Raw genomic sequence first — 14,194 nt, 5'->3', positions numbered from 1 at the left:
GCTTGTCATTCTGGGTAGCATCAGGCTGGGTAAGGGCACAGTTCCGGGATCAGGCAGATTGGGTTCAGATCCTGGGCCTGACGCCTAACAACAGCCGTGTGGCCCTGTGCAAGTTACTAAACCGCTTTCTGCCTCAGTTTCCTCCACTGTCAAAGATACTGCCAGGGTTCACCGCCTAAGGTTACTGTGAAGATTCCTTTATTCAGGCAATACGTATTCAGCAAGTGCCCAATATGTTCTAGAAGGATCCCTGCCTTGGCCTGGTGGTGGGAGGTGGACAACTTGCACATTAAGTAAGTTGATGATGAGATGGGTTAAAAGGGAGAACGGAAGAGGGCAGAACTAGGATTCCAAACGCTGGAGGCAGGGCAGGGTCGTGTGTGTGTGTGTGTGTGTGTGTGCGCGTGTGCCTGCCCTGTTCACTGGGGATGGAGCAGCCATGTCCCAGAATCAAAGCAGGCAGGTGGATTAGGTCAGGCCACAGGGAGAAGGAGAGAGCCAGCTCAGTGGGTCAAGGAGACATCTGTAGAAAGAGTGGCCCAGCCAGAGGGAACAGCCAGTGCAAAGCCTGAAGGAGCACGCCCCGGGTGTTTGAGGTCAGCGTGGCTGGAGCAGAGAGTGTGAGAGCATACCAGGAAATAAGCAAACCAGGGAACCTCAGGAGTCTTCGTAAGGACCTTGGCTTTACTCTGGGTGGAAATGAGGCGACGAGCCAGCCTAGGTGAAGTGCTGTGTGCAGTGCCTGGCACAGGGAGGGCCGGTAAATAGTAGTTATTCTTTGTTAATCCTTTTCAGTAATTCTGTTTTGTGTAAAGGGATCGGGTGGGATGCCAGTGCAGCCCTGCAGAGAAGTTCCCCTCTTGCTCCTGGAAGCAAATCGACCAATTAGAGGCTTGTCCCATTGTGTGGGAGTTTATTTTCCTGTTCTTGGAATATGTCTGGCTTCCCACTGGCAACAAGTGGATTTAATAAAGTGAGGGCTCTCCGCACTGGGCAGGAGAGGCAGGTGAGCAAGGAGGAGGGAAGGGGGAAGGACAGGAGAAGAAGAAGGGAGGAGAGGAGAAAGAGGGAAGAAAGAGGCAGAGGAAGAGAAAGAGGAAGAGAGGAGACAGGAGGAGGGGGAAGGAGGAAGATGAGGGAGGAGGAGAGGGAAGGAGGAGTAGGGAAGGGAAAAGGAGAAGGGTCATAGCAGAGCTGGGATGTCATGCAGCCCCCTCAGCTTGGGGATCCCCACGTGGCTCCCTCCCTGTGGGGCTCTGCATGAGTTTCAAAGAGGTGGTTATTTTGGGTGGCAGCGTGATTGGGAGCTTGGAAGGCAGGAAATTGAGTGGTGATTAAGGTTGTAATAAGTTGACAACATCAAATATCATTACTCTTAGAACATGCAAATGATCACGTCTTTACCCGGGATTTGCCATGCAAATACCAATTAGCTGGGAACGTATTTGCCTTGATATGGGGAGGCTGGTTCTCCTTCCAATGCCCCCCTACTGTCCCCACAAGAGGGTAAACAAACAGGAGGGGCATCATGGCAGCATGTAGGAAGGGGGCCGCAGTGAATGTCACCAGCAGAGGAGAATGAAGAGCCAGGGGCCCCAGCTAGCCAGGGTCGGGTGACTACTGGCCTTGTGGAAGGCTGCCAGAAACCCCGGCCTAGAAGTCCCCTGTCCCAGGCTCTGCCTTCCACGCTGGACTCTGGGTCTGATAGGAGCCCCTGGAGCTTCTTGTCTCTGTCCCAGGCCATGTCCCTGCTGTGTGCCAACTTGTGTGGCTTTTGTAGCCGAGCTCACTTTCTGCAGCTTGGAGGCGTGTAGCTGATGATGCTCCATGGAGGAGGAATCTGGAATGAGACACGTGGCAGTTCTGAGGCCATGGCCCAAGGGTCCCCACACTACTGTGTCTTGGGGACCCTCTGAAGGGTCCTGGGCAAATGGCAGGGAGGCCGTGGACAGGAGCCCCGACGTTTCCTTCTCCTGGCCAGAGATTTGCCATTACTCCTGCTCCCCACATACCTGGCACAAAGAAGCACCATTGCCCATACTGTGATGGATGTGGCGTGCTGCCTGCCCTCAGGAGCTTCCAGTCTCATTTGTTAAGCAGAAGTAACAGTGGCTGGACACAGCAGATGATAGGTGCGAGCTGAGTGGTACCAACAGGAATGGCCTAGGCTGTTGCAGGACTGAACTTGCTTTTTGCACTGGTTGCATAATGTGGTACAAGAGTTTGGCTGAGACCTGAGAGGGGAGTGAGAAAAAGGGAGAAGTGGAGGGAGGGAACTCTCAGTGGGAAGAATGGCAAAGGCAAGATTTGGAGGTTAGGAAATTTGTGCCGTGCTCTAGGGCCACTGAGTCCCACATCCATTCATCCTGTCCAACCACCCAACTATCCAGCCCTAATTTACCCAAACCAACACACCAACCACTTTACCCAGCCACCTTCCCACATACCATCCAACCCACCCATCCAAGCCACCAGCCTAACCCAACCCCACATCTATCATCAACCCACCAGCTCACCTCACCAGCATGAGCCAGCTCTTCCACCCACCACCCATCCCACCAGCCCCGGGGAAGAGCTTGAACTCCAGGGTGGATGATTGGGGTTCAATTCTTGACTCTGTCACTTTCTGCTGTGGAGTCTTGGGCAACTTTCTTAACGTTTCTGTGTCTCAGAGTTGTTGTATTTGAAATGAGGGTGATGATCATATGTGTTATTGTAAGGAGCTGATGGCATCTTGGGCCAATGCACAGCATCCCAGGCACGGCATCTGGGAGCTAGTGAGTACTCACTCTACAGTCGCACTTGCTGTGTAGCTTGATGTGATTTATTTCAAAGCCAGTGGGGCCCATTAGGAAGGGGAGAACTGGGGCTGAAGCTGAGCTGGAGAAAGTTAAGCCATAGAGAACTTTAAAAAAGGTTAAGCAGAAGGATCAGATCCCTGGGCTGGGGGCCCACCAGGCCATTTGTCTGGGCCCAAATCTGGTAGGGGGGAGATGGATACCTGGAGGCTCTTCCATCATCCCCCCACTCCAGGCGGACCTCCTTGGGAAGCTGGGGACCCGGAGTTTGTCAGCCAGGAACTCGTTCTCATATCTAAACCTCTCCGTGTGTCTAAACATTTTGCTGATGGGCCCAGCCCCAGCCAGCCAGCCTGGGCAGGGCAGCGGGGAGCAGGCCCGCTCATCTGTAGATCTTTCGTCCCTCTCCAAGACCCCAGCTGGCCCAACCCTCTTCCACCCTGTATCCCACCAGCCTCCTGCAGACGGAAAGGAAGGTTTCCTGCAGCCCATATCCAGCCAGAAACCTCCAGTGGCTCCCATCTAGCTGCCTCAAGAAATGCTTTTGATCATCTAAATCCAGGTTGTATTAATTCACCAAATCCCTTAAATTCCCCGAGATTTTCTCTGATGTCTAAAGGAGGTCCCTTCCCCGGCTCCTCGGAGTCTTCCTCTGAGGCTTCCCAGCAGCCTCCTGGTTCTGCGGCCACTCAGGCCGAGGAAGGTGGGTGACTGGAGAGAAGCTTCCCTGGGGCAGGAACCAAGCAGCCGTGGCTGCCCGGTTTGGGGGTCGCAGTGCTCACCCCACAGCTCCTGGGCGGGTGGGGGCTGACCCTGTGGGTTATTAGCCCTGGACTGCCTGGCTGGCAGAGCTATTACAAGGCACAGTGCAATTTCATGCCCTGTTTCCTCCTTCCTTGGTCTGCAGTTTCTGCTCTATTTGTCCAAAATGAACAGAGATGAAGTGGAATGAATTACGGTCTCTCCTTCTCCTCTCTCTGCTGTCTTCCTTCCCTTCCTCTCTCTGCCTCCTCGGTTCTCCCAGCCAGCCCCTCGGCTCCCCCTCCATCTCCTCTGCTCAATCTTCTTTTCCTCATGCTCCCTCCCTCTTGCCTCAGTTAAAATCCGTGACTCTGCCCAGCACTTGTTTCCCACTCACTCAGGGAACCAGTCAGCGAACATTCACTGAGCCACACATCAGGGGCTTCCTGGGCCCACATCAGGCCATGACGGTGCCGATGTCTCTAGGAGCCCCCACATGCCCCACTGACTCCCCTGGAAGAGGGGTGACACTCTCTCTAGCTCTGAGTGCCACACCCTATGTCAGCTCTGATAGTCATGGCTGGACAGCTGGCCCTAGGGTACCTATGCCAGGGTCACTGCCAGCCAAAGCCTGGCCTCCAGTGCTAATCCCCAGTCAGGGGCTAGCTCTGACCCCCAACCACAGCCTCTCAAGCCCTTGGAGTAGATTCATCCGGGGCTTTGGCCGAGCCCAGCCCGCCCTCTCTGCGAACTGTGCCGTTACCTGACTGCTAAGTCCCTCAGGAGAGTGTGCTTTGCCCGGCCTCAGAGGTGAGCCAGACCAGAAGTGTATGCACCAGTCCAGGCAGGCCCCACGGCCTCCTTACAGAGGTGGGCAGTCACGCCCCAGGAGGTTCCGCTCCATCTCTGAAGGGCAGACAGTTGAACTGGGGTGCGGTGCAAAGCTGAGGCTTCAGTAGCTGCATCTGACGCTCAGCTTGGGACAAAGTGCAGGCTAGTGGGTGGAGAGAAGGCACAAAACTAAGTGGGCAAGGGGTTAGAGGAGAGGGATGCTCTGTGAGCTGAGGGGCAGGAGAGCATGAGAAAGAGAGGGAGGGAGACAGAGCGTCAGAGAGACAGAGACAGTCAGAGACAGAGAGACAGAGAGACAGAGAGAGAGACAGAGACAGAGAGACAGAGAGTCAGAGAGACAGAGAGACAGAGAGTCGGAGACAGTCAGAGATAGACAGAGTCAGAGACAGAGAGACAGAGTCAGAGAGAGACAGAGAGACAGAGAGTCAAAGACAGAGAGACAGAGTCAGACAGAGTCAGACAGAGACAGAGAGACAGAGACAGAGAGTCAGAGAGACAGAGAGTCAGAGAGACAGAGTCAGAGACAGAGACAGACAGAGAGTCGGAGAGACAGAGACAGAGAGGCAGAAACAGAGAGACAGAGAGTCAGAGACAGAGACAGAGAGAGACATAGAGACTGACAGAAGGAGCATGAGGGCCCAGTGACGGGGACTGGGAGAGACAGGCTGACAACACAGAGAGATTCACATAAGAGGCAGAACTACAGAACTGGGGGTAGGAGGTTGGGGGGTTCATCTTACTGTTCTGCCATTCAGCCCCCACCCCCTACCTCCACTCCTGCCCTTGGTCCCATGAGGCACCTTTAAAACTGTCTAATAAATTCCCCTTTTGCACAGGTGGGCACAGGTGTGTTTCTGTCTCTGGCAACCACAGGTATCTTGCTGTGAACCTGATTCCTTTGAGCCTGTATGGGGCACGCAGCACAGCCCCTGCTCCTGGGACCCCTCCTGTCCTCTTGTCCCAAGCTCCTCTCTCCACCACCTCTCACACTCCCTCTGTCACCCCCGCCCCAGTTCAGCCTCTCCTCCCCTACCCCGGCATTTCTTGGGTTCACACGACGCCTTTATTCTTCTGACTTGAGCTCGGCAGATCCTGTCCGGCATGTGCTGAGGACCTGCACCGTGCCGAATGCTGGGCCTGGGGCTTAATCCATTCCTTCCAGCACCTCCGTGATGCTGGCACCATTTCTGTCACTTACAGATTAGGAAATCAGGCTCAGAAAGGTTAATTTGCCTCAGGTCATACAGCTGGCAAAAGGAGAAGCAGGGATTTGCTTCCTGTTCTCACGCTAACTCCAGAGCTCTTCTCTGCTGCACTCAAACCCCTTCCATAGATGGTACATTGTGTTGGACGCCCCCCAGAGCCCCTTTCTTAGGAGAGTGTTGGGTGACCCTCCATCTGAGTGGCCTCAGCCCTGAGTGAAATGGTCAAGCAGATGCATTTGTCCAGATGAGCAGTTTAGGCGGCCACGGGACCTTTCCAGGGTCACCCAACAGCTGCCCCTATCCAAGGGCCATGGCTCTCACTTCATGGAGGTAGGAAGGCTTTGGAATGATGGCGGTGGTGGTGGCAAGTTAGGGGCAGAATAACCCTTGAAAATGCCCAGCAAGACTCAAGACTCCTCACCCCACCCCTATCTCCAGGTGGCCTCTGGTGGCGAGGCTCCATTTCTGGAGCCTTTTTGGTGTTGGCCAAGATCCATGCCAAGGAGGTTAGTAATGGGCAGGACAGGGGAATGTAGGTGTCACTCCTTCCCCAGGCACACCCCTCCTCCTAGATCAAGAGCTAGTGTTCTTCTGGGGCTCCTGGGTCCTAGTTCTTAGCTCTGCAGTTCCAACCTTCTTTATTTCTAATCTTTCCAAATTCCGAACCAGGAGCTGCACCCTCCACTGCCTTTGGGGCCCAGACAGCTGCCGCAAATGGGCAAAGTGGGCTGGGTTGGTACAATAGGGAGTGGTGAGGACTGTGGTAAGCTGGAGGTGGATGCCTGTCTCTAGGGGATAGCCGTCACTCAGCCCAGCCCACTGATACCCTGTGGGATTGTGGCCAGGCATGGCCACAGGTCCCTGTTGTTCAACAGAAATTATAAGTCTAGGTTTATTATACACATTTATTTTTTTGTTGTTTTTTAAATGTGTTGCAGGCCAACTTTTTTTTTTTGGTGAAGTTTTGCTCTTGTCGCCCAGGCTGGAGTGCAGTGGTGTGATCTTGGCTCACTGCAACCTCTGCCTCCCAGGTTCAAGCGATTCTCCTGCCTCAGCTTCCTGAATAGCTGGGATTACAGGTGCCCACCACCACATCTGGCTAATTTTTGTATTTTTAGTAGAGATGGGGTTTCACCATGTTGGCCAGGCTGGTCTCGAACTCCTGGCCTCAAGTGATCCGCCCACCTCAGCCTCTCAAAGTGCTGGAATTACAGACATGAGCCACTACGCCCAGTCAGGCCAACATTTTAAAACAGGTATGTGGGCCAGATTGGGTCCACAGGCTGCCTATTTGTAATCATTGTTCTAAATGCCCCGAGTTCTAAGTGCTCTGGAACTCTCCGCAATGCTAAACTTTCCCCGCTGTGCATCACCATCGAGGATGGATGGATCCCATTTGCGGGGCTGAAACTGTTTCCAAACCACTGCCTTCGACAGAAGGGGTAGTAATTACACTCTGACATTAATATTTAAACCACAAACAGGGTTAGCGTGCTAATACTGTCCCCAAAGGCTTCGGACTCGGTTAGCTTTTATCCTTGTGAGACCTAATTATTGTCAGCAATGAATCCTGTAAGACTGCAGGATTAGGGCCAGGGGAGGAGAAGGTAGACAGATCCCTGGGGCCAGAGGCATATGGGGCCTCGACACAGGGTGGCCTGAGGGCTGGGGTCCACGCCCCCTGGTCACGTGGGCCATCTGAGAGGCCAGTGAGACAGCCAATGGTTTGTTGTGCCTCCCAACCTTCCCCAGAATTAGGGATTTTGCTCCTAAGACATGCCCCATGAGGACTGGGGCATCCATGCCTCATTGGTGGGAAGTTCACAACAGTCTCTGGTCTGTGATTCTTTGACCCAGCCTCACGAGAGATCTTCCCAATTCAGGAGAGATCTCAAGAGGGAAATTGGCATTCTGTGCTTCTGTGCTTGTCCTGGAAAAGAAAAAGGGGTCATGTCGGGGTTGTGGGGTGGAGCAAAAAGGGCTGGCGTGTGGTGTGCAGAGGAGACTCAAGCGGGCTTCTCAGAGACAAGTTCCAGAAGCTTCCCCAGCTTCTGCTGGATTGGTGGATTACGTTGGACTGACAAGGCTTCTGCCTGTGATTGTGGCCAGCCCCACAGCGGATGCTCACAGCTGTGTGGCTGTGATAAGCAAGGAGACCCACGAGAAACCATCCAGAAACTTCCATCCCCATCTGCAATTGGATTTGGCCTTGAGGAAGTGGTCTGGGTGGGGAGGAAGGAAAAACTAAATAACCCTAGAAGCAGAATTCAGATTTCTGGTTTTCACTCCCTTGTAGAAAAGGGACTGAGAGCTGAGGTTTAGAGCCAGGGAGGCCTGGGTTGGAATCCCAGCTCTGCCCTTTGTCACCCGTTGGCCTTGGCGAGTCAGTCTTGCCAGACTCCATTTCTTCCTCTGTAAAAGGGGATCATTTGGGGGTGCAGGTTTTGAGGGAGGGTGAAGTGAGAACATGTAAATATAGAGTCTGGCACACTGTGAGAGCTCGGCAGGTGGTGGCTGTTTATTTTATTGCCAGTTGGCTCTCTGAGGGGCCCACAGTCTGCCGAGGACACCTGCCTGGGAGCAGAGCAGGTGGACGGGGCCCGTCCCCATCGCAGCACAAAGCCCTATCGGCCACCCTGTCCCAGGTTCACCCCACAATGTCCTGACCATCTCCCCAGGACTCTCCCTCCCTAGGCCTTACTTCCAGACCGGCAATGCCCCCAGCTCCCGCCTTGCCATGGAGAACAGCAGCCTGTGAATTTTCTCAGTTTACCTCAGGGAAAGAAAGGCCCAAGATAAATACCCTTGGACAAATCCGCTAGAGGAATGAATGAGGCCATAACTCAGCCAGGGTCTCTGTGGCAGACCGAGGAACCCTGGGCTGCAGGCCTGCAGTGTTGGTGTGGGTGGGGAGCAGAGAAACCGGAGGGCTAACTGGCGAGGGACCTGAGCCTCTTCCCAGCCTGGTCTTCTAGCTTGGGGACGAAGGTCAGGGGGCTTCCAGGGATCCATGTCACCGAGGACAGCAGATGCGGTGTCACCGGCTTGCTCCCCTCAAACCCAACGAGAAGCTGGGGGAAGCGGAACCTGGCTCAGCTCCTTAGCCCCTCTGCCCTCTCCCTAAAGCTGTTTCCTGCCCCCAAAGCACCATGGGGGAGGTGTGCGCCTGGAGCAACCTCATTGGAGGGTGATTTGAGGTACCTCTCAGGACTAAAAAGGTGAACACTCCCTTTGATCCAGCACGTCCACTCCAAGAAGCCTGCCCTGCAGAGATACTCACCCATGCGCACAGAGAGCCACGTACCTGAGCGCAGCAGCTCTCACAAGAGCAGACACGATGCTCGTGGACGGGGACTGTCACACCGCGGGGAAATGAGGTGGAAGGAGTGAGGCGGCCCCACCTGTGCCGGGGGAAGGAATCGTCCCGGTCTTCTGCAACAGGAAAGAGACAAGGGAGACTGAAGGACACACATGGACCTGGGCAGAGAGGAAACAGAATTGCAGAGGGGCAGATACTGTCTGATTCCACTCTCGTGAGGTCCCTAGAGGAGTCAAGTTCACAGAGACAGACAGAGACAGTGGGTGCCAGGGGCTGGGGGAAGGAATGGAGAGTTAATGTTCAATGGGAAGAGGGTTTCAGTTTGGAAAGATGAGAAAGTTCTGGCGGTGGATGACAGCAAAAGTTGCCCAATGGTGTGAATGTTCTCAATGCCACTGAACTGTATGCTTAAAAATGGTTAAAGCATTTTTAATTTTATGTTACGTCTAATTTACCACAGTTAAACGAAGAAGGGAGACAAGGGCAGGTCTGCGGGAAGATCACTTATCAATTCTCTTTTACACTGCTTGAGTTTTAAAAAAATCATATACATCTATTACAAAGGACACAGTTACATCACGGAGACCCCTCGTCTGCCCCCACACACCTCACCCAGGTTTGGGGTACTGGAAGATGCGGACAGGTCAGTGTTCCAGGGATGGGTTTGGCATGGGACTGCTGTTTCCGGGCCTCGAGACATTTGCAGTGTGAGTTGAGGGAGATCTGGGGTGTCTCCGGTCTTCTCTGGGTTTCAGTCAATGTCCCATCCATGCAGAGAAGAGGCTGTATCCAGCTTCTTCTGGATCCTGGCCTCACTGGCCTCCGGCTTTCAGACCTCAGTTAGGGGCCTCCACGGCACAGCTGAGCAGGCCAAGTAGCTAAGGATGGCAGCTTGGCTGGGCACAGTACCCTCAGCAGGGCTTGGTGAACTGCCCCTGCATTTCAGGTGGGCAGTAGCCCTCGGGCAGCTGCTTTAATGAGGAGCGGGGACAGCCAGAGCCATCTGGTGCAGCCTCTGCCAGTGCCTGCTCCCGGCAAGCTGGCCGCTCCCGCCCTCTGAGTGCGCCCCAGCTCCTGCCACCCTCACCTGTCCCCATCCCCTACAGCAGAGGCTGTGCCGGAAGTGAGTCTCGCTGCTTTCCAAAGTGGCAACTTTCATCGTTAGCCTCGTGGGGGCTCCTCAGGGCTGGTCAAGGCTGTTACCAGCATATGTGGCGCCTTTGAGCGAAGTAGGAGCAGGTGAATTCCATGGACCTGGTGCTGCGGCAGGACAAGCTTCCTCCATTGCATAGATGGGGTGACTGGAGCCCCGGGAGTGAAGCCATTTGTCCTACGTGGCCCAGCTCTGGAGCAATGATGAGCAGAGACTGAGCTCTGCACCCTCCCAGCCAGGACAAGCCTCTGCTGGACCGTGACTGAGTGGGTAGACCAAAGAGGCTAGGGGACCAGGGCTGAACCATGGCACTGTCCCAGGAGAGTCAGAGAGCCTGGGCTGGGGCTGGGGAAGCAGGAAGGTGGTGTAGGGGAGGAAAGATCTAAAAGGTGGCTGGGCGTGGTGGCTCACGCCTGTAATCCCAGTAATTTGGGAGGCTGAGGTGGGCGGATCACCTGAGGTCAGGAGTTCAAGATCAGCCTGGCCAACATGGTGAAACCCCATCTCTACTAAAAATACAAAAATTAGCCAGATGTGGTGGTGGGTGCCTGTAATCCCAGCTACTCGGGAGGCTGAGGCAGGAGGATCGCTTGAATCTGGGAGATGGAGGTTGCAGTGAGCTGAGATCAAGCCACACACTCCAGTCTGGACAAAAGAGCAAGACTGCATCTCAAAAAAATAAAATAAATAAAAATAAAACAATAAAATAAAAGACTCATCACCAGGTGAGAGAAGAAGGCCGGGAATTGTAGGTGCCGTGAGACGGGCCCCCCGAGGTGATGGGGAGTCAGCTCTGGAGCCAGGTGGGCCTGGGTGCAAATCCCCAGCTCTGCCTCACAGGGAGGCTCCTCTCTGAGCCTCAGTTTCCTTCTCTGCAAACTGGCAGCAAAGTCATACCTATCATTTCAGTGGTGTGAGAATGAAAGAACATGATTGTCCAAAACACCTGGCACTGTGCCTGTTCGCCCTTTGGCCTGTGCGTGCTTGGGGATGGGAGCTGTTATTATTACTGCTGTTGTTAACCTTGACAATGGGTGTTTCCATCTGAGCACCTGGAAGACTGTTTTTTGGAGGTGCATTTGGAGAAAAAGGAAGCACAAAAGCGAAGAGCTGGCTGTACTGGGGCTGGGGCTGGGCAAGGGTAAATGTACAGCAGAAGCAGACTGGGAGGAGGATGATGAATTTGGCTCTGGACTCAAGAGCAGGAGCTGAAAAATGGGACACAGGAACACCACCCTCCTGGAGTGCCCACTGTTGGTCTTCCCAGCTGCCCACCTCCCCCAATCCTGCCATTACCTTGCCCTGATTTGCTTCCTTCCTTCCTGGGACTCATCCATTCCTAGGGTACCTGCTTAGCATTCCCTGGGAAGAGTTTAAATTGGAGCAAGAATTAATTGCAAGGGAGAAATGCTGCCCCATGGGCTGCAGGGAGGAGCTGGCTTTGGGACAAGCTGACGGCTGAGCGTGGACACTGTGCTTGAGATTCACCAAGCACCCAGCTCCTCTCACCTCCACGTGTTCCAACTCAATTGCAACACAGAGAAAATCAAAGCCTAGAAAGACAGGGGGCCCGGCTCAAGGGGAATGAAGAACCATGGCCGGCCCAAGCCCCATGAGCAAAGCAAGTGCATCATGGGCTGATGGAGGAGAAGAGAGCCCTATCCAGGTGGCTCAAACCATGAGTTCTGAGCACCTCTTGTCATTTCTCTGCAGCGATGAGATTTTCAGTGATCGGGACATGTGTTTTGGGTGCTGCTGACCAAATTCTCATGAAAAAGGGAAGGGTTACAAGGTGAACTCCACTAACGTCTCAGACTCTGTGTTGAATGAACTCATGAATTAAACTGAATCCCAGAAAATAGTTGAGGGTTCGGGTGCATTGCCAGCAAATCTGAGCATAGCTGATGTTTGCCGAGTGCTTGCTGCATGCCTGGCCCCTGCGGGACTTGATGCAGAGGAATTATCCTCCCCGAACATGCGGGCATCACAGGCACAGGCGAGCAATGGGCAGGCCTGAGTTCCAGTCTCCACTCTGTCACCTGTAGCAAGGCCCAGGACAGGTCATTCTGCATGGAGTTGGTGGCCTCATCATCACTACCCTCATTTCCAGACAGGGAAACTGAAGCTCTGAGAAGCTGATGGCTTGTACAAAGGGCAACATCAGTGGGAAAGCTGGGACTTGAACCCCAGTTGATCTGACTCCAGAGGCTGAAGGCAGCTGGTGATGTCTTTGGCAGAACGCAAAGAGTGAGGTGGTCGCTGAGCCAGAGCCAAATTCATCACTGTATTTCCAACCTGCCCCTGCCCCACCGTCACCTCTGCCCCGGCCCAGCCCCCAGCCAGCCTCTGTGCTTCCCCTAATGTGGAACAAGCTTTGATCTGGGAGACAGCCAGTCACCCCAGGCTCCAGTTCAGGCTGCAACCGTGACATTGTGCAAGCTGCTCCCCTTTTATGGCCTCAGTCTTCTCATCTGGGAAGTGAGGATCTGCCCTCTACTCAACTGGGATGATAACAGCGAGCACTAGGGAAGGAAAATGACTGAAAGACACCGCCAGCCACTGTCAATGGCTGAGAGACTCCAAGCCAAGGCTGTGGGTGGTGGAAGGGGATAGGGCCCCACGGACATTCCTCTGCCTTAAAAGTAGCTCTCAGCTCTGCACACAAGGAGGGGAGCTGGGACGAAGACCGTGCCTGGAGGACCAATCATTTCAGCTAAGCCTTAGGATGCATTCTGCTGTCATTTTTAACACCTGAGTTACTCCAGATTCTACAGGCTCAGGAGCCTGCCTTCCATGAACCAGTCATGGGAGAAATTGGAATAGGAGCAGGCTGGGGAGGTCAACGCAGGCCCACTTGGTGTGCCAGGGGAGGGGCTCAGCGGACCTAAAGAGAGGAATATGGGGCTCAGCTCCCGTTCGGCCTCAAATTCCACTGGGCAAGTCCTTTCCCCTCTCTGCTGTCCTGAGTCTCTGCCGAGGGCTCTCTCTGTCTGCTCTGTCCAGCCTGGGCACATAACCTGACCGAGCCTGCGTACAGCAGGCTCCAGCTGCGTAGCTCACAGTTGCAACCCCTATACCTGGCACTCCGTAAAGTCCCACGCTTTCTTTGCCTTTTGTCTTCCCCTTCTCCTCCCCACTTCCCCGTCCCATCACGCGCTTCCCACCTGTCCCAGGGCTCATCTGCACCCTCGTGTGGTCCCAGCAGAGAAGACGAGGCACCGAGCTTCTCAGGACTCCGTCCTCGGTAGGCTGAGCCGTGCAGCCGGATGGTGACAGCGGGAGGACCAGACGACCTTACCCAGAGCCTCGCAGGCTGCAGAGCTTTAATTTATTTAATCAATTCTGGTCCCCGGGCTGGGGAAGGAAAACGGCAGGATATTAAATCTGTCGCTCTCGCCAATCTGTCATAGGGCTGTCAGTGCACATTGATTCTCCTCCTCCCGCCTTTATTAACTATCTCCTCTGGGGGCTGCCGGCTCTGTCAGTCCCAGCCTGGACCCTGCCCTCAAGCAGGGAGCAGATTGCAGGTGGAAAGAAGAGGAGGGGAGTTGGGGGGGGCATGAATCCCTTTTGAGAGACAATTATAAGAAGAAAATGTTTAGAGTTGGGAGGCAGGGACCCTGAAAAGCATTTGTAATCCAAACTCTTTAGTTTCCAGATGGGGAAACTGAGTCCAGAGAGCAGAGGGGATGCCTCAGTAGCACAGCCTGTTGGGGACGAGGTTGAAACTAGACTCCAAGATTCCTGATGCCCAGGCCAGAGTTATTTTTATCCATGTAATCAACGTGTTTTCCTTGAGTGACTATTCAGAGGCGATAGTAGTGATCGTCCATCTCTTACCATTGCTCTAACAGTGACCACAGGCTTAGTGTTTTAAAACAACACACATTTATTACCCTACAGTTCTGGGGGTGAGAAGTATGAAATGGGTGTCACTCCAACTGAAGTCAAGGTGTGAGCAGGGCCGTGTTCCTTCCTGCAGGCTCCAGGGGACAACTGATCTCTGTGCCTTTCCCAGTCTCTAGAGGCTGCCACATTCTTCGGCCATAGTCCCCTTCCACGTTCAAAGCCAGCAACAACAGTCGAGTTGCTCACACCACATCATTCTGACACAGACTCTCCTGCC

The 14,194-nt window shown here is 54.1% G+C and overlaps 1 long non-coding RNA gene across 3 annotated transcripts in view; it reads right to left on the bottom strand.

Annotated features, from left to right (window-relative positions):
• Nucleotides 1-888: 888 nt before the first annotated feature.
• Nucleotides 889-14,194, bottom strand: part of LOC114674134 (uncharacterized) — a 42,003-nt gene continuing 28,697 nt past the window's right edge. The window contains exons 3-8 of one of the 3 annotated variants that reach the window (XR_013407939.1): nt 13,233-13,422; nt 8,901-9,028; nt 7,402-7,526; nt 4,303-4,533; nt 2,013-2,234; nt 889-1,840 (exon numbers count right to left, since the gene is read on the bottom strand). This is a non-coding gene — a long non-coding RNA (uncharacterized LOC114674134). Of the gene's footprint in view, nt 1,841-2,012; nt 2,235-4,302; nt 4,534-6,767; nt 7,527-8,900; nt 9,029-9,527; nt 9,760-13,232; nt 13,423-14,194 lie in introns of those variants that run through there. The other 2 variants (XR_003725128.2, XR_013407935.1) reach the window with 2 other exon arrangements.

The sequence above is a fragment of the Macaca mulatta genome, chromosome 1 (genome assembly GCF_049350105.2).
Source record: "Macaca mulatta isolate MMU2019108-1 chromosome 1, T2T-MMU8v2.0, whole genome shotgun sequence".
NCBI lineage: Eukaryota > Metazoa > Chordata > Mammalia > Primates > Cercopithecidae > Macaca > Macaca mulatta.
The sequence above is the reverse complement of the archived record's forward strand: the minus strand, read 5'-3'. Positions and strand labels throughout refer to the sequence as shown.